The sequence below is a fragment of the Oryctolagus cuniculus genome, chromosome 5, assembly GCF_964237555.1.
Source record: "Oryctolagus cuniculus chromosome 5, mOryCun1.1, whole genome shotgun sequence".
Lineage (NCBI taxonomy): Eukaryota > Metazoa > Chordata > Mammalia > Lagomorpha > Leporidae > Oryctolagus > Oryctolagus cuniculus.
In genome coordinates this window covers 21997335-22016721 of record NC_091436.1, presented here as the reverse complement: position 1 = coordinate 22016721, position 19387 = coordinate 21997335, and the positions used below count along the sequence as shown (strand labels likewise).

Below are 19387 nucleotides of genomic sequence, written 5' to 3'. Positions count from 1 at the left end.
TCCAGTCATGAGTTTCCAAGGCTATGGAAGCCCTCTGAGTTCTCCGACTCTGATCTTGTTTAGACAAGGTCATAGTCAAAGTGGAGGTTCTCTCCTGCCTTCAGAGAAAGGTACCTCCTTCTTTGATGACCTGTTCTTTCCACTGGGATCTCACTCGCAGAGATCTTTTGCCAGAGTGTCTTGGCTTTCCATGCCTGAAATACTCTCATGAGCTTTTCAGCCAGCTCCGAATGCCTTTAGGGCTGATTCTGAGGCCAGAGTGCTATTTAGGACATCTGCCATTCTATGAGTCTGCTGAGTATCTCACTTCCCATGTTGGATCACTCTCCCCTTTATTTACTCCATCAGTTAGCGTTAGCAGGTACTAGACTTGTCTATGTGCTCCCTTTGACTCCCAGTCCCTTCACCATGACCAACTGTGAACTGAAACTGATCACCTGGAACAGTGAGATGGCATTGGTACATGCCACCTAGATGGGATTGAATTGGAATCCCCTGGTATGCTTCCAACTCCACCACTTGGGGCAAGTCAGCCTGAGCATGTCCCAAATTATACATCTCTTCCCTCTCCCATTCTCACCACCATGTTCAACAGGGATCACATTTCAGTTAATTTTCAACACTTAAGAATAACTGTGCATCAATTACAGATCTAAACCAGTCATATTAAGTAGAACAGATAAAAAAACTACTAAGAGGGATAATGTATTTAGTTGTTCATTAACAGTCAGGGCTATGCTGATCAAGCCACCATTTCCCATAGTGTCCACCTCACTCCAACAGGTTTCCCTCTTGGTGTTCAAGAAATTAATATTTATATGCTTAAAGCACTTGCCATAATCTTTATAATATTGACACTATAACCAAAAATGTCATGAGGATTGAAATAGGTGGTTTTTAAAGAAAAGGGCATAGTAGCAGTTTTTACACAGGATGAGATAATTAACAAGATCATACAGAGTGACTAAATACCCAAAACCTCCTTTTCCCCATCTTCAGCATATAGTAAGTACATTCACTTTCTCAGAATGCCTACATTTCATAATGTCAACATTAATGCTCATATAATAATTAGTTGTTATCACTAAAAGTACGATGTAATTGAGAAACCACTAAGGAACAAAATGCTTCTCGATAGCTACAAGTGAAATGTATAAATCTTAAAAGACAGAACTTTCATCTTCCACTGTCTAGTATTTATGGTCTTAGTGTCTTCAAAGGATGTGACTTGTCAATATATATCTTAGTGATATAAGAATATACAGTGGCCAGCTCATTGAACTGTGTTCTGCAAGCCCTATTTCAATAGCTCAACTTGTCTCAATCTCCTAAATTGTCTCCTATGAAAAATATGTAGCATCTGTGGTACACTTAAGTTTTAAATTTTTTATTTGCATTTTATTTAAAGGCAGAAAGAGAGCGAGTGAGAGAAAGAGATTTGCTATCTGCTGGTCACTCCCCAAATGAGAGGCTGTGCCAGGCTAAAGTAAGGAACCTGGAATTCAACATGATTTCCCATGTGATTAAGAGGTACTGGACTCTTTGAGCCTTCACCTGCTGCCACCCAGGGTATGCATTAGCAGGAAGCTGTAATCCGAAGCAAACCTGAAACTCGAACTCTGGCACCCTGAATGATGTTTTAGCCTCTGCAAAATGTACACCCTCTTGATGTTTACTTTTATTTATTTATTTTTTTTATCTTTTATTTAATGAATATAAATTTCCAAAGTACGACTCATGTGTTACAATGGCTTCCCCCCCCATACCGTCCCTCCCACCCACAACCCTCCCCTTTCCCACTCCCTCTCCCCTTCCATTCACATCAAGATTCATTTTCGATTATCTTAATATACAAAAGATCAGCTTAGTATACCTTAAGTAAGTATTTCAACAGTTTGCTCCCACACAGAAACATAAAGTGAAAAATAATAGATGATTTTTTAAATGATGATGAAATCAGATCAGACCTATTGTCATGTTTAATCCCAGTGAGAGTCAAGTTGGGAATTGATAATTTCTTTTTTTTTTTTTTTTACAGAAGATCAGTTTAGTGTACATTAAGTAAAGATTTCAATCGTTTGCACCCCCATAGAAACACAAAGTGAAATATATTGTTTGAGTACTCGTTATAGCATTAAGCCTCAGTGTACAGCACGTTAAGGACAGAGATCCTACATGAGGAGTAAGTGCACAGTGACTCCTGTTGTTGACTTTACAAATTGACACTCCTGTTTATGGCATCAGTAATCTCCCTATGCACCAGTCATGAGTTTCCAAGGCTATGGAAGCCCCTTGAGTTCTCCGACTCTTATCTTGTTTAGACACGGTCATAGTCAAAGTGGAGGTTCTCTCCTCCCTTCAGAGAAAGGCACCTCCCTCTTTGAAGACCTGTTCTTTCCACTGGGATCTCACTCACAGAGATGTTTTTGCCAGAGTGTCTTGGCTTTCCATGCCTGAAATACTCTCATGGGCTTTTCAGCCAGATCCGAGTGCCTTTAGGGCTGATTCTGAGGCCAGAGTGCTATTTAGGACTTCCGCCATTCTATGAGTCTGCTGAGTATCTCACTTCCCATGTTGGATCACTCTCCCCTTTATTTATTCTATCGGTTAGTGTTAGCAGATACTAGACTTGTTTATGTGCTCCCTTTGACTCTTAGTCCTTGCATTATGATCAGTTGTGAACTGAAATTGATCACTTGGAATAGTGAGATAGCATTGGCACATGCCACCTTGATGGGATTGAATTGGAATCCCCTGGTATGTTTCCAACTCTACCAATTGGGGCAAGTCAGCCCGAGCATGCCCCAAATTATACATCTCTTCCCTCTCTTATTCCCACTCTTATGTTTAACAGGGATCACATTTCAGTTAATTTTCAACACTTAAGAATAACTGTGTGATAATTACAGAATTAAACCAGTCATATTAAGTAGAACAGACAAAAAAAATACTATGAGGGATAATGTATTAAGGTGTCCATTAGCAGTCAGGGCTATGCTGATCAAGTCACCATTTCTCATAGTGTCCATTTCACTTCAGGAGGTTTCCTTTTTGGTGTTCAGTCAGTTGTCACCGATCAGGGAGAACATATGGTATTTGTCCCTTTGGGACTGGCTTACTTCACTCAGCATGATGTGTTCCAGATTCCTCCATTTTGTTGCAAATGACTGGATTTCGTTGTTTCTTACTGCGGTATAGTACTCTAAAGAATACATATCCCATAATTTCTTTATCCAGTCTACCATTGATGGGCATTTAGGTTGGTTCCAGGTCTTGGCTATTGTGAATTGTGCTGCAATAAACATTAGGGTGCAGACCGCTTTTTTGTTTATCAATTTAAACTCCTTTGGGTAAATTCCAAGGAGTGGGATGGCTGGGTCGAACGGTAGGGTTATATTCAGGTTTCTGAGGAATCTCCAGACTGATTTCCATAGTGGCTTGACCAGTTTGCATTCCCACCAACAGTGGGTTAGTGTCCCTTTTTCCCCACATCCTCACCAGCATCTGTTGTTGGTAGATTTCTGTATGTGAGCCATTCTAACCGGGGTGAGGTGAAACCTCATTGTGCTTTTGATTTGCATTTCTCTGATTGCTAGTGACCTTGAACATTTTTTCATGTGCCTGTTGGCCATTTGGATTTCCTCTTTTGAAAAATGTTTATTGAAGTCCTTGGCCCATCTCTTAAGTGGGTTGTTGGTTTTGTTTTTGTGGAGTTTCTTGATCTCTTTGTAGATTCTGGTTATTAACCCTTTATCTGTTGCATAGTTTGCAAATATTTTTTCCCATTCTGTCGGTTGTCTCTTCACTCTCCTGACTGTTTCTTTTGCAGTACAGAAACTTCTCAATTTGATGCAATCCCAATAGTTGATTTTGGCTTTGACTGTCTATGCCTCCCGGGTCTTTTCCAGAAATTCTTTGCCTGTGCCAATATCTTGAAGGGTTTCTCCAATGTTCTCTAATAACTTCATGGTGTCAGGACGTAGATTTAGGTCTTTAATCCACGTTGAGTGGATTTTTGTGTAAGGTGTAAGGTAGGGGTCTTGCTTCATGCTTCTGCACGTGGAAATCCAGTTTTCCCAGCACCATTTATTGAATAGACTGTCCTTACTCCAGGGATTGGTTTTGGATCCTTGATCAAATATGAGTTGGCTGTAGATGTTTGAATTGATTTCTGGTGTTTCAATTCTGTTCCATTGGTCTATCCATCTGTTTCTGTACCAGTACCATGCTGTTTTGATTACAACTGCCCTGTAGTATGTCCTGAGTTCTGGTATTGTGATGCCTCCGGCTTTGTTTTTGTTGTACAAGATTGCTTTAGCTATTCGAGGTCTCTTGTGCCTCCATATGAATTTCAGCATCATTTTTTCTAGATCTGCGAAGAATGTCTTTGGTATCTTGATTGGGATTGCATTGAATCTATAAATTGCTTTTGGGAGAATGGACATTTTGATGATGTTGATTCTTCCAATCCATGAGCATGGAAGATTTTTCCATTTCTTGGTATCCTGTTCTATTTTTTTCTTTAAGGTTTTGTCATTTTCATCGTAGAGATCTTTAACGTCCTTGGTTAAGTTTATTCCAAGGTATTTGATTGTTTTTGTAGCTATTGTGAATGGGATTGATCTTAGGAGTTCTTTCTCAGTCATGGCATTGCTTGTGTATACAAAGGCTGTTGATTTTTGTGCATTGATTTTATATCCTGCCACTTTGCCAAACTCCTCTATGAGTTCCAATAGTCTCTTAGTAGAGTTCTTTGGATCCTCTAAGTACAGAATCATATCGTCTGCAAAGAGGGATAGTTTGACTTCTTCCTTCTTGATTTGTATTCCTTTGATTTCTTTTTCTTGTCTGATGGCTCTGGCTAAAACTTCCAGAACTATGTTAAATAGCAGTGGTGAGAGTGGGCATCCCTGCCTGGTGCCAGATTTCAGTGGAAATGCTTCCAACTTTTCCCCATTCAATAGGATGCTGGCTGTGGGTTTTTTATAAATTGCTTTGATTATATTGGGGAATGTTCCTTCTATACCCAATTTGCGTAGAGTTTTCATCATGAAAGGGTGTTGAATTTTATCAAATGCTTTCTCTGCATCAATTGAGATAATCACATGGTTTTTCTTCTGCAGTCTGTTAATGTGGTGAATCACATTGATTGATTTGCGAATGTTGAACCATCCCTGCATACCAGGGATGAATCCCACTTGGTCTGGGTGGATGATTTTCCTGATGTGTTGTTGTATTCTATTGGCCAGAATTTTATTGAGGATTTTTGCGTCTATGTTCATCAGGGATATTGGTCTGTAATTTTCTTTCAGTGCTGCATCTTTCTCTGGCTTAGGGATTAAGGTGATGCTGGCTTCATAGAAAGAATTTGGGAGGATTCCCTCTTTTTCGATTGTTCTGAATAGTTTGAGAAGAAATGGGATTAGTTCTTCTTTAAATGTCTGGTAGAATTCAGCAGTGAATCCATCTGGTCCTGGGCTTTTCTTTGTTGGGAGGGCCTTTATTACTGTTTCAATTTCTGTTTCATTTATGGGTCTATTTAGGTTTTCGATGTCTTCCTGGTTCAATTTTGGTAGATTGCATGTGTCCAGGAATCTATCCATTTCTGATAGGTTTTCCTGTTTGCTGGCATACAGGTCCTTGTAGTAATTTCTGATGATTCTTTTTATTTCTGTGGTGTCTGTTGTTACGTTTCCTTTTTCATCTCTGATTTTATTGATTTGGGTCTTTTCTCTTCTTTTTTTAGTTAGTTGGGCCAATGGGGTGTCAATTTTGTTTATTTTTTCAAAAAACCAGCTTCTCGCTTGGCTGATTTTTTGTAATGTTTTTTTGGATTCAATCCTGTTAATTTCTTCTCTGGTTTTAATTATTTCTCTTCTCCTACTAGATTTGGGTTTGGTTTGCTGCAGTTTTTCTAGGTCCTTGAGGTGCGCTGAAAGCTCATTTATTTGGTACCTTTCCAATTTCTTGGTATAGGCACCTATTGCTATAAATTTGCCTCTCAATACTGCTTTTGCTGTATCCCATAAGTTTTGATATGTTGTGTTGTTGTCTTCATTTACTTCCAGAAAGTTTTTGATTTCTCTTTTGATTTCTTGAATGACCCAGTGTTCATTCAGGAGCATGTTGTTCAGTCTCCATGTGTTTGCATACTTTCTGGGGTTTCCTGAGTTGCTAATTTCCAGCTTCATCCCGCTGTGGTCTGAGAAGCTGCATGGTATGATTCTAATTCTTTTAAATTTGCTGAGACTTGCTTTATGGCCTAGTATGTGATCAATCCTAGAGAAGGTTCCATGCGCTGCTGAGAAGAATGTGAAGTCTGTAGATGTAGGGTTGAAAGTTCTGTAGATATCTGTTAGATCCATTTGGGCAATAGTGTCAATTAAATCTGCTATTTCCTTGTTGATCTTCTGTCCGGATGATCTGTCTATTTCTGAGAGTGGAGTATTGAAGTCCCCCAGTACTATTGTATTGGAATCTAAATCTCCCTTTACGTCCCTTAACATATCTTTTAAATAGACAGGTGCCCTGTAATTAGGTGCATATACATTTATAATAGTTACATCTTCCTGTTGAATTGAACCCTTAATCATTATATAGTGTCCCTCTTTGTCTCTCTTAACAGTTTTTGTATTAAAGTTTATTTTGTCTGATATTAATATGGCTACACCTGCTTTTTTTTTGGTTTCTGTTGGCATGGAATATCTTTTTCCAACCTTTCACTTTCAGTCTGCATGCCTCTTTGTTAGAGAGATGTGTTTCTTGTAGGCAACAAATAGTTGGGTTGTGTTCTGTGAGCCAGTTAGCCAAACGGTGTCTTTTAACTGAAGAATTCAGACCATTAATGTTCAATGTGACTATTGATACGTAGTGACTTTGCCCTGCCATTTTCCCGGAAATATTTTCTAGTATATGCTTTGAGCTTCCCATGCTCTTTTACTGGTAGGTGTTCTTCCTTTCCCTTCTTTCATATTGATGGCCGTGTTTCTGTGTTTCTGAGTGTAGCACATCTTTAAGTATCTTTTGCAGGGCCGGACGAGTGGCCACAAAGTCTTTCAATTTCTGTTTGCTATGAAAGGTCTTTATTTCACCTTCATTCACAAATGAGAGCTTGGCAGGATATAATATTCTGGGCTGGCAATTTTTCTCTCTTAGCACCTGTGCTATGTCTCGCCATTCCCTCCTAGCTTGTAGGGTTTCTGATGAGAAGTCAGCTGTGAGTCTGATTGGAGATCCTCTGAGAGTAATCTGACGTTTCTCTCTTGCACATTTTAGGATCTTTTCTTTATGTTTCACTGTGGTAAGTTTAATTACCACGTGTCGTGGTGAGGATCTCTTTTGATCATGTTTATTGGGGGTTCTATGAGCTTCCTGTACTAGGATATCTCTGTCCTTCTCCAAACCTGGAAAGTTCTCTGCTAGTATCTCACTAAAAAGGCCTTCCAATCCTTTCTCTCTCTCCATGCCTTCAGGAACTCCTAGAACTCGAATGTTGGTTTTTTTTAATAGTATCCTGTAGATTCCCAACAATATTTTTTAGGTTTCTAATTTCCTCTTCTTTTCTTTGGTTTGACTGTATGTTTTCCTGTGCTCTATCTTCTAAGTCCGATATTCTCTTTTCTGCTTCACCCATTCTGTTTTTAAGGCTTTCTAATGTGTTTGTCATTTGATCTATTGAGCTCTTCATTTCATTTTGATTTCTCTTCACTATAACACTTTCCTGTTCTACTAGTTTCTGAGTTTCATTTTGACTCTTCCTTAAAATTTCATTTTCACGAGAGAGATTTTCAATCTTTTCCATTAAGGATTTCTGTAGTTCAAGGATTTGCTTTTGAAAACTTCTAAATGTTCTTATCATAAATTTTTTGAAATCCGTATCTTGCATTTCTTCTATCTCATCATCTTCATACTCTTGGCTTGGGGTGTTTTGCTTATTTGGAGGCATCATAGTGTCATCGTTGATCTTGCTCCCTCTATTTCTGTGTTTGTTACTCGGCATAGTTAATTCTTCTTGCGTCACTGTGCGTTTTTTTTTTTCTTTTTTTTTTTTTTATACTGTGTCCGTGTTAAGTGGACTGCCTGCTGTTGGAGGAGCCTTGGAGGCTTGAGATGGGTGCGGCCTGAGAGCTCTGCCTGGTTCTTCCTGGTTAAGGGTGTGCAAAGGTGACACCCTCAGGTTATGCGTGGTAAATCTCTCTCTTTTTATTTATTTATTTATTTTATTTATTCAGGGGGTAAGTAACACCGCAGGGCAAGGCTGTGCAGAATTGATGGTATTTAGCTTCCAGTCTTTGGCTCCTCTGGACTCCCACTGGGTTGCCTAGGCTACTGAATTGTAGTGACTCAGTTCCTTAGCTCTCCCCCATTGATATGTAAATCCAGAGAGGAGGCCTGCTCTTTGTCTCTTGGGAATTCTTCAAGCCTTGCAGCCTTGTAACCTTTGCAAGGTTAGGGGGAAGAGAAACCCCGAAGCTTTTTTTTTCCTTCTTTCCGGTAGTGAGTTTGCTGCACTTTCCGGCCCCCCTCTAGATTCTGACCCCCGTTTCCCCACCAATGTCTTGGGTTATTGAGCTCACCTCCCCTTCCAGCGCCGATGTGTGGACTCGGAGCCCTGAGCGTCCCAAGTCTCCCCGCTGTTGTCTGTGTGGCATGCACTCCCCTTGGAGCACTGGCGCGCAGACCCTGGGGCTTCTGCGGCTCGGTCCCGCGACTTGGCTTCCGCGCGGTGGGCGACCTTGTTCTCCCAGTAGGTCCTCCGATTCACGATTCCCGTGCAATTTTTTCCTGGTTCTTTTTTCTGCGGCTACCGTAACTCCCCTTTTATTAAACTAAATTTTCCCGGACTATCGGTGCGCGCCCTCGCTATTCCGCCATCTTGGCTCCGCCCCCTTGATGTTTACTTTTAAATTCAAACATTTACATTTTGCCAATTCTGCAAGTATTAGAGTCAACAAAAATAACAAGTGCACTGGATAATATCTTTGTGCTTGGAGTCTTTTTTTTTTTAAAAAAGATTTATTTATTTATTTGAAAGTCAGAGTTACACAGAGAGAGGAGAGGCAGAGAGAGAGAAAGGTCTTCCATCTGCTGGTTCACGTGTGGAGCTGCGCCGATCTGAAGCCAGGATCCAGAAGCTTCTTTTGGGTCTCCCACAGGGGTGCAGGGGCTCAAAGAATTGGGCCATCTTCTACTGCTTTCCCAGACCATAGCAGAGAGCTGGATCAAAAGTGGAGCAACTGGGACGCAAACTGGTGCCCATATGGGATGCTGGCACTGCAGGTGGTGGCTTTACCCACTACACCACAGTGCCGGTCTTATCCCAAAACATTGCAGGAGAAAATTGTCACACACAATGCATGTGTGCTCTGTGCTGCTCAGTTGACACTGCCAGTATGAATAGGAATAGTTTGTTCTAGTTAGGAACTTTGCTGAAACATTCTTTTGGTGAGAGATTTCGTAGCATTCTTATAGAGCTGCTATGGAAGAGCAAGCCTCAGTGGGGAGCTTGCCAGCCAGGTGAGGAAGATGACTGTTGCAGAGAACTAATGATCCATGGGAGTCAGGCTGAAGAGGCACATGCACAGCAAAGAAGGAACCAGAGGAATTGTGCTGAGGGATCATGGGATAGTATGATTTATTAGCTGTTCTATGTAGACCAGATTCCACAAAAGAGTCTGGACCTCAGTAGGCACCGAAATGGACATGAGCAGGATCAATCTCCCAGTGAAAACACATCACATTCCCAGTGCTAAGTCTTTCTTGGGAAGGATCAAGTGCCCTCTGTAAGTCGACTCATATCTGAAAAGGTACTGGTGTCAACTGGCTGTGATATAGATGCACAGAGCACAGATACAGAGGCAATTTTTCAGAGATGGCAAATGAAAATTCAAACAATAGGTTGCTTGCTATTTCAAAGGAAACAATATTAAATCAGTTTAAAATTTATGTAGGTGAAGATGGCTGCAAAGGGCAAAGATGTGCTGAATTTAATCTTGGGAAGATAGCAGAAGAAAAGCAGAGTAACTGCATTCCCAGGGGAGATTTGGAGACAAGTTTGCAGTGGAAATTTTACAGAAAGAAGAGAGATGCCATGGACGCCACCAAAAACTCCTGCTCCTGGGGGCTGGAGGAGACGCCGTCTTCTTGGAGCAAGCTGAGAGGAGTATGTGGCAGCCCATGTCACTGGTGATGTTGCTGTGGGAGAACCTTGTTGACCACATTGACTTTCAGATTTGCCTGGAGCACTGTGGAGGACAGAGTGCCCACCTAACCCATGAATGAAGAGCACATTGCTATTTTCTTATCCCCAACAAGTTTGCCTGATGACTAGCAGGGAGGAAGCAACATCTTAATAAGGTTAGTAGAGGCTATTGCAGCTTACTCGGGTGTGAGACCAGAGGATTTTATGAGAGAAATAAATCCGCAGTCCCTACTGACTTTGATTCTGGCCTGGAGAATCAGTAGGGGGTGGGGTGCCCTCTTCCTCCTGTGCAGCGCTCCCCTCTCTTTGCTCTGTCATAGGCTAACAGAGTCGAGCTGCCAAGACAGAGCACCAACAGGCAAATGCTTTAGGAATATCTGCTCTCTCTGTGGACAGGGTAGGCTCATGGGGTTGAGAGTGGATCCCCTGTTGCCTGTGACTGTGGGAGCCCTGCACTCTGTGACTGGGAGTTCTATGACTGCACGACAGGATGTGAAGTGTGGCTGGCTCTGTGGGCAGTCACTGTGTCTGGCTCCTGAGTCTCCGAGTTCCCTGAGTGCCTGTGGTAGGTCATTACAGAGGGTTTCATCCTTACACTGAGGACCATATGGATCCTTTGTGTGATGCATATGTCTTTGTTTGGGTGGTGTGCAGCCACTCTGGGCTCACACAGGGCATTGGTCATCTTGGGAGAAAAGAGGTGAAGTTGTGAGCTTGCCAGTTGATATGACCATATCCTCCCAATGCTGTCAGCATCCAACTTTGGTGTCACCCTGGACTCTTGCCTCAACATTGAGCACTAACTGGAGCTCCCAAGCCCTACCCAGCACATGACTCTAGATATCCACTGAAGGTCAATGCCTTCATTCCACTAAGCCACAGAGGCATATTTCAAAAATAAAAGCCATCAGAGGAGGGAACTAACAGCTGTTTTCACAAATGCCTAAAAACAAATGTAGAAATATAAGAAACATGAACAAGGAAGATAACATGACCCCCCCCCCCAAAAAAAAAGAACACCTCACCGCTTAAATTTGAATATGAAGAGAGTGTTGAAACTGCTGAAACAGAACTCAGACAAATGACCATATGATTACTCAACAACTCAGAAAAGCAAATACAGGAGATAAAGAAATCCATACACAATATGGATGAAAAATTCTGCCAGGAGATAGAGATATTGAAGAGACATTAAACTGAACTACTAGAAATGAAGAATATATATCACATAGAAAGTGAAGTGGAAAGCCTTAACAACTGATGTGGTAAGACAGAAGACAGAAAATCTGAGCTAGAAGACAAATCCTTGGGAATATCTCAGTAGACAAAAAAACAGATAAAACATTAGAAAAACTGAAATAGTGTTTGAGTTTTACGGAATATTATCAGACAAGTACAGGCTATAAACAGAGAAGAAGTAAAATTGAAACCAAAAAATACAAACGATCAGTGAAATGAAGAGCTGGTTTAGTGATAAAATTGAAACACCATTGTCCCAATTAGCTAAAATATAAAATAAAAAGGGAGAAGACACAAATTACTAAAATCAGAGATGAAATGGAGATGTTACAACAGATATCAAATAAATAAGAAGAATCATCAGGAATTACCACAGCTATATGCCAACAAATTGGAAAATCCAGAAGAAATACTTTCTAGATACAATTTCTAGATACAATCTATCAAAATTTAGTTACAAAGACATAGAAAGCCTATATAGACCAATAACCAAGACAGAGATTGAATCAGTATTGAACATCCTCCCAAGAAATGAAAGTCAAGAACTGGACGGCTTCACTGCTAAATTCTAAAAGTAGTTAAAGAAGAACCAATTTCATTTCTTCTCTAACCATGCAAAATGACTGAAGGGGAGGGAACCCCCCTGAACTTCTTCTATGAGGCCAGAATCACCGTAATTCCAAAATCAGAAAAAAATACAACAAAGAGAGAAAACTGTAGAACAACATCTATGATGAACATAGATGCAAAAATCCTCAACAAAATACTAGTTAATTGAATCCAGCAACACTTCAGAAAGATCACCAACCTGTAAAGGTGGGACCTTGAACATGGTGTACAGAGATGGTTCCACACACACAAATCAAAAAATGTGATCCATCACATTAACAAATAGAAGAATAAAAACCATATGATAATCTCTATATATGTAGGGGAAGTCTTTGAGAAAATACAGTATTATTTCATGATTAAAACCTTAAGGAAATTGGGTATAGAAGGATCATTCCTCAATATAATCAAGGCAGTATGTGACAAATCCACAGCCAGCATCATATTGAATGAGGAAAAGCTGGAAGCATTTCCACTAATATGAGGAATATAAGACAATAATTCATACTGGCATCATTGTTATTCAATATAATTCTGGAAGTTTTAGCTATATTAGGTAAGAAAAAATAAACTAAGTGATACAAATTGGAAAGGAGAAAGTCAATGTATCTCTATTTGCAGATGACATGATCTTATATATAGAGGACCTGAAATTCTCCTTTTAGACATTATTGGAACTAACAAGAGAATTTGGTAAAATTGCAGAACATAAAATCCACACACAAAATCATTAGCCTTTGTATACCCAGACAATGCCATAGCTAAGAAAGAACTTGCAAGAGCATTCCAATTAATAATAGCTAGAAAAAATTAAATATCATGGAATATATTTAACCAGAAGGTGAAAGATCTCTATGATGAAAATTATAAAATATTAAAGAAAGAAATAGAATAATGCACAAAAAATGGAAAAATTTTCCATGTTTCTGGATTGGAAGAATTAGTATCATCAAAATGTCCATAACATCCAAAGCAATTTATAGATAAATGCAATCCCAATGAAATATATTCTTCTCAGATCTCTAAAAACCTATGTGGAAATTCACATGAAAATACAAATAACTGTGAATAGCTTAAACAATTTATAGAACAAAAACGAAGCCAAGGGCATCATAATACCTGTTTTAAAGACATAATATAGGGCAGTTATAATCAAAATAGCTTGATTTTGGCACAAAAATAAACATGTATGCCAATGGAACAAATTAGAAACCCCAGAAATTAATCCATATCACTCTATAATCAATTAATTGTTGACAAATGAGCTAAAATCAATCCCTGAAGAAAGGACAGTGTTTTCCACAAATGGTGCTGGGAAAATTGGATCTCTGCATGAGAAGTATGAAACAAGACTCCTACCTAACAACTTATACAAAAATCAACTCAAAATGTATCAAGAATCTAAATATACAACCTGAATTCTCAAATTACTAGAGGGAACATATGGAAAACTCTGTAAGTCATTGGCATAGGTAAAGATGTCTTGGAAAAGTCCCAAATCAAAGCCAAAATTGACAAATGGGATTACATGAAATTTAGAAGCTTCTTCATTATGAAAGAAACACTCAACAAAGGAAGAGGCAACCAACAGAATGGGAGGAATTATTTACAAACTATGCAACTGATAAAAGGTTACTATCCAGAATATATAAAGAACTCAAGAAACTTAACAACAAAAAATTAAACAATCCAGTTAAGAAATGGAAAAAGAACATGAACAGGCATTTTTCAAATGCTGTGATTCAAATGACAACAGATGCATGAAAAACACTCAGGAAAGATAGCCATCAGGAAAACTAGCCATCAGGGAAATGCAAATAAAAATCAATGAGATTTCACCTCACCCTACTTAGAATATCTGTTATCCAAAAATCAAAAAACACTAAATTCTAGCAAGGATGTAGGGAGAAAGGTAGAAAGGTATACTAATATTCTCTTCTTGGGAATGTAAACTAGTACAACCACAGTGCAAGACAGTATGGAAATTCCTCAAAAATCTGAAAATAGATCTACTATATGACCCAGCCATCCCACTCCTAGGAATTTAGAAATCATCATATTTGCAGCCCTATGTTCAGTGAAGCTCTATTCACAATAGTAAAGATATCAAATCAACCCAGATGTCCATCAACAACGACTGCATAAGGAAAATGTGGCTTGTATATGCTATGCAGTGCTACTCAGCCATCCAAAGAATGAAATCCTGTCTTTTTCAGCAAAATGGATGCTACTGGAAACCATCATGGTTATTGAAATAAGTCAGTCATAAAAAGACAAATATATGTTTTCTCTGTAATTTGACAGTTAATATAGAATACATAGGACATCTTGTGATATGATTGCTGCTTTTAGCTCTTGTGATTATAGAGTGGATTGGAATTATGTCTTTGCAAGAATTAAAGAAAAAGAGAAAATTAGGGAGGGAAGGCAGGAAGGAAAGTTATGGTTGACTTCTTGGAACTATACCTATGAAATATGTTCTTTTATATTAATATTTTTATTTTTAAAGATTTCATTTATTTATTTGAGAGGTAGAGTTACAGACAAAGAGAGGGAAGGACAGAAAGGTCTTCCATCCATTGTTTCATACCCCAAAGAAATGCAAAGGCCAGAGCTGGGCTGATCCAAAGCCAGGAGCCAGGAGCTTCTTCTGGGTCTCCCATGGGGTGCAGGGCCCCAAGAACTTGGGTGGGTCATCTCCTACTGCTTTCCCAGGCCTTAGCAGAGAATTGGACTGGAAGAAGAGCAGCTGGGACTAGAACTGGCATCCATACGGGATGCCGGTGCAGCAGGTAGAGGCTTGGTCCACTATGCCATAACTCCAGCCCCTATAATAATATTTTTTAAAATTTATATATGTATGCATTTGTAATATAACAGACAGACACATATATATATAGTAAAAACAAATAACACATATTATGCTAATATTACAATGTGATGGTATTTCATAAAGATCAAGGAAAATGGTAAATTTATTTTGGTACAAAAATTCGTAATGCTCATTTCCATGAATTTTTTGAATACCTATTGTATGCATGGATTTTCTTTTATTTTCTTTTACTTTCTATGAATATTTTGAGTCCTCTCATATATACCATTATACCATGTACATATACTGTACATAATATATGGCAACATGTGTGTGTATAACACATACACAGAAATCAACCTACTTTTTAGGGACTCATTCTAGCCTTAGTTAAGTTGTAAAGAGTGAAAGAATCTATATTATATGTTTCCCTAGCAATCTATTGTTGGATGTTGGGTCTTGGGAGTTGAAAAGGAAGCAGGCACTTTGTTCTAAGGGATAGCTAGATCTTCAGAAAAGAGCTCGTTGCTTAATATAGGCCTCCTTCTTTGTTTCCCCCTTTGTCCCTGCCTTTTTCTTCTTTCCTTCTTAGGTAGATGTCATATACCAGTGTAGCTGCTTCCAATCTAAAAAGCCTTGTTGGAAATAAGAGCTTAAATCCTATGAGAGGAGTTGCAAAGACATAACTAAAACTCCATAAATTGCTGCCAAGATAGGTGAATCAATTTAACAGTAAATATGATAGATACAGGCAGATGTGAAAAGGATTCAATGCATTTATTTTCATTGATTTTTAGACATTGATGGATTTATATGCACAAACACTGTATTGCACAGATATTTTGATTTCACGTGGAAAGTTTTCTATGTGTTTTTTATAAAATTAACATTGGGGTGGTTAAGCTTTTTTATTGTTCCAGGCACCATCCTAAGCATTTCACTTATTTTACCATTTATTTTGTAAAATAACTAATGAGGTTAGCTCTTACCTTTATTTAACACAGGCAGAAGTTGAGTCATGGAGAAGTTAAACAATTTAACAAATATCTTACCATGTGGTAGAGAGAGACCTGGACCCAATCTGCCTAGTTCCAAAACTCCCACTGCTATGTGACACTCCTAATACACCTAACTTCTCTGTGCATGATGGGCTGCTAGAGTCAAGAAACACATATTACCAGAAAGATTTGAATAAATGAGGACTATAAAATTACATAAAGGTGAGGAAAACATCCCATAACTCTCTGTACTTCTCTCTGTTCTAAGGAGACAGATGGGATTATTTTAGCAAGACAAATGTCTTCAAGAACTTCAGAGTCTCTAACATTTTACTTTTCAGTCCAGATGCAATCCTTTGATTAATGAAGTACTGCTTTCAGTTTCTCTAATTTTCAGACTTACACAGGCGTTTCTTGAAAAAAAAAAATATATGATAAGCCTAAGGGGAAATTCCAGTGACCATCCATCTCTTTCCAAATAGGACCATAGACAGAGAATTGGCCACATTAAAACCATAAAATATGCTGTAAAACTGCCTTCTTTAATCCACTCACAGTCAGGATCTTCACTACCAACACCAGTCTATTATCTCTTCTCCCACATAAATCCCTGCAGCCTTATAATAAAATGACTTCCAAATTATTTTATCAACTCTTTCATAGGCTTTTCTGATTCTGAGATGCTTTTTTATGGTCCTGTATTAATATAATTTTCACATGTAATTGTAATGTTCATAAACACACAACCCTGGAAAAGGTAGATCACACATTATGCCCCTTTGAATTATTTGTGAACTAAAATTTAGATTTTATAAGTGAGGGCCAGATTTACTGTATGTAGCTCTCAGGTCATAGTTGGAAAGTACCTTAGACAAAATCAGCATGTGATCTGTTTCATAGTCATTCAGAGGCACACCTGAAAGTAAAGGTATCTTATCTGTTCAATGTAAGCTCAGCATCTGACTTGGTTACGTAGACGGAGAAGCACTTCTGCAGTAGAGTCTTATGAATCAGCTCTGTTAAATCCTCTATCTGCTTCAATTCCTCCAATAACATCCCAACTCATTCAAAGCAAAGTTCATGCCAAATCCTTCATGAGCTGATGCTCTTTGACAGCATCTTTTTAACCTCAGTGACTTTATTTTGCTCAGCACGTTCCTACCCTTGCATGTTCAAATTTGTAGTTCCAACTTCCTTAAATGCTACCCATCAGATATTCCCAGAGTTCATAAATTCACCCTCTTCATGTCCTGTTTTGAATGCATTTCAATGAAACGTTCCCTGACCAATCTTAAAGAACTGTAACCTCCTCTCCAGATCCTTCTTTCCCACCTCCCTCTGTTTTTTTCTAAGAACCCTTCTCTCTCTTAAATTTTATGTAACTTTCTTTTCTTGTTATTTTTCCTTCATGAAGGTAGATACTTTTGTCTGTTTTATTTGATGGAATATCCCCAGAGATAATAAAGGAAAGCATGAAAACACTTTATTGGTATTTGCAGACCATTTGGGAAGACTTCTTGTATGAGGGGTCATCAAAACTACATATTTTTTATGATAATAGGATCTATTCAGGAGGGCAATATTAAAGGTGAAATCCCACATAGCCAAAACAAGAAGTATAAAGACACAGACAAAAAGCCATATAATGCAGTTAGAAAATTGTGAAGTCTAAAATATTGATAAATGTTTCTGTATTCAGAAAAGAATATTGTATTGTAATTTATCATTTAAATAATGGAGAACTCATTAGGAGTTTTAATGCTGAATGGCAGAGTATCATATTCCACTCTGGTTTCATAAACATCTGTATGCAGCAGTGTGAAGCATAGATTTGAGGAAACTGAGGATTAATTTAATGATGTAAATTACAAATTCTACAACAGTAGAGTCTAAAGAATATGAAGAAATATACTATAGGATGGGGGCAAGGATGATAACAAAAACAATGAATAGGGACAAATGACAAAGCAAAAGCAAGAGCCGGAGTGAGACCGAGCAATGGTGAGAGCTAGAGATGAATTTGTGGAGATTCAGAGTAATAGAGGAGCTGAACTTTTGTTAATGAGAACTAGGGTTGTTCATCTAAATTATTCAGTCCATGTCTTGTTAACATTGATATATTTCTCTCTCCCTCTCTCTTTCTCTCTCCTTCTCCCTCTCTGCCTCTGCCTCTGCCTCTCTGTAACTCTCTGCCTTTCAAATAAATAAATAAACCTCAAGAAAAAATACATTGATATTTTTCTTCGGATAATTCCTAAGCTGTTAGGCTTCATTTTATATATCTTGAGAGATCCAGATATATATTCATATATGGATTCAATTAATAGGAAGATAGACTTTCTTTCCTAAAATCAATGAAAACATCAGCAAAATACCCTATACTGTATTTTCTCTCAACATGCATAACCTTAAAACCTTATGTAAAATCTCATGCCTGCTGAACTCTCTTGAACTTAATAGAAAACTGTTAACTCTGATTCACTCAAATAAATAAAAACAAAATATTCCCTGGCAAATCCGCTGCACAGAATTATTCTGCGTGTGAAATATATGGCTGTTTTCTTTTCTACCTCTATGTGCATTGTTCTGTAGAAAGAACATCAACTTAGAGTCACAGAAACCTGGCTTGAATCCGATACTTGTGAGATTAGTAAAATGGCTTGGCTATGATGAAATCTTGCATTTCCCATTATCAAAATAAAAAGAACACATCATAGGATACTTAGGAGATTTAGATGAGAATATATGTATTCAGTCCTTTGACTCTAAATATAATCAACTCTGATTAATGATAGAAAGAATTGATTGAAATCAGAACTTAAAATATTGACCTGAAGCTGGAGAAGAAGAAGTAATTATGGTAACAGGAATCACAGAAGTGTTCTCGTGGCCTGAGCCAATTGGTCTGGTTGCAAACCTACAAAGGATCTATGCCAGCTAATTCTAGATTTCATCATGTATCAAAAGCTCAAGTCTCAGTGTTTCAGGATAGGATGTCCAGTTAGCAGATTTGGCCCATTTCAACTTCCATACAGACCAGTAGGCCTTAAGATCTCTACCCCCACAACCGTATTCATTAAGAGAAAGTAATTCCTCAAAAGGAAATTGAGATGCTAAGAAAAGAGGAGTGAATTATTTTCAGGCACAAATTTGAAAATTATGACTTAAAAGTGATCCTTCAGCCAGCGCCGAGGCTCACTAGGCTAATCCTCCACCTGCAGTGCCGGCACCCCGGGGTTCTAGTCCCAGTTGGGGCACTGGATTCTGTCCTGGTTGCTCCTCTTCCAGTCCAGCTCTCTGCTGTGGCCCAGGAGGGCAGTGGAGGATGGCACAGGTCCTTGGGCCCTGCACCGGCATGGGAGACCAGAAGGAAGCACCTGGCTCCTGGCTTCGGATTGGCGCAGTGCACTGTCCACAATGCGCTGGCCGTAGCAGCCACTTGGGGGGTGAACCAATGGAAAAAGGAAGAACTTTCTCTCTCTCTCTCTCTCTCTCTCTGTCTCTCTCTCTCACTGTCTAAATCTGCCT

The 19387-nt window shown here is 38.8% G+C and overlaps 1 protein-coding gene across 2 annotated transcripts in view; it reads left to right on the top strand.

Moving 5' to 3' along the window:
- The window catches only part of GRM1 (glutamate metabotropic receptor 1), a 447639-nt gene that overhangs the window by 253175 nt on the left and 175077 nt on the right, over window positions 1-19387 (top strand). The window lies entirely within an intron of this gene.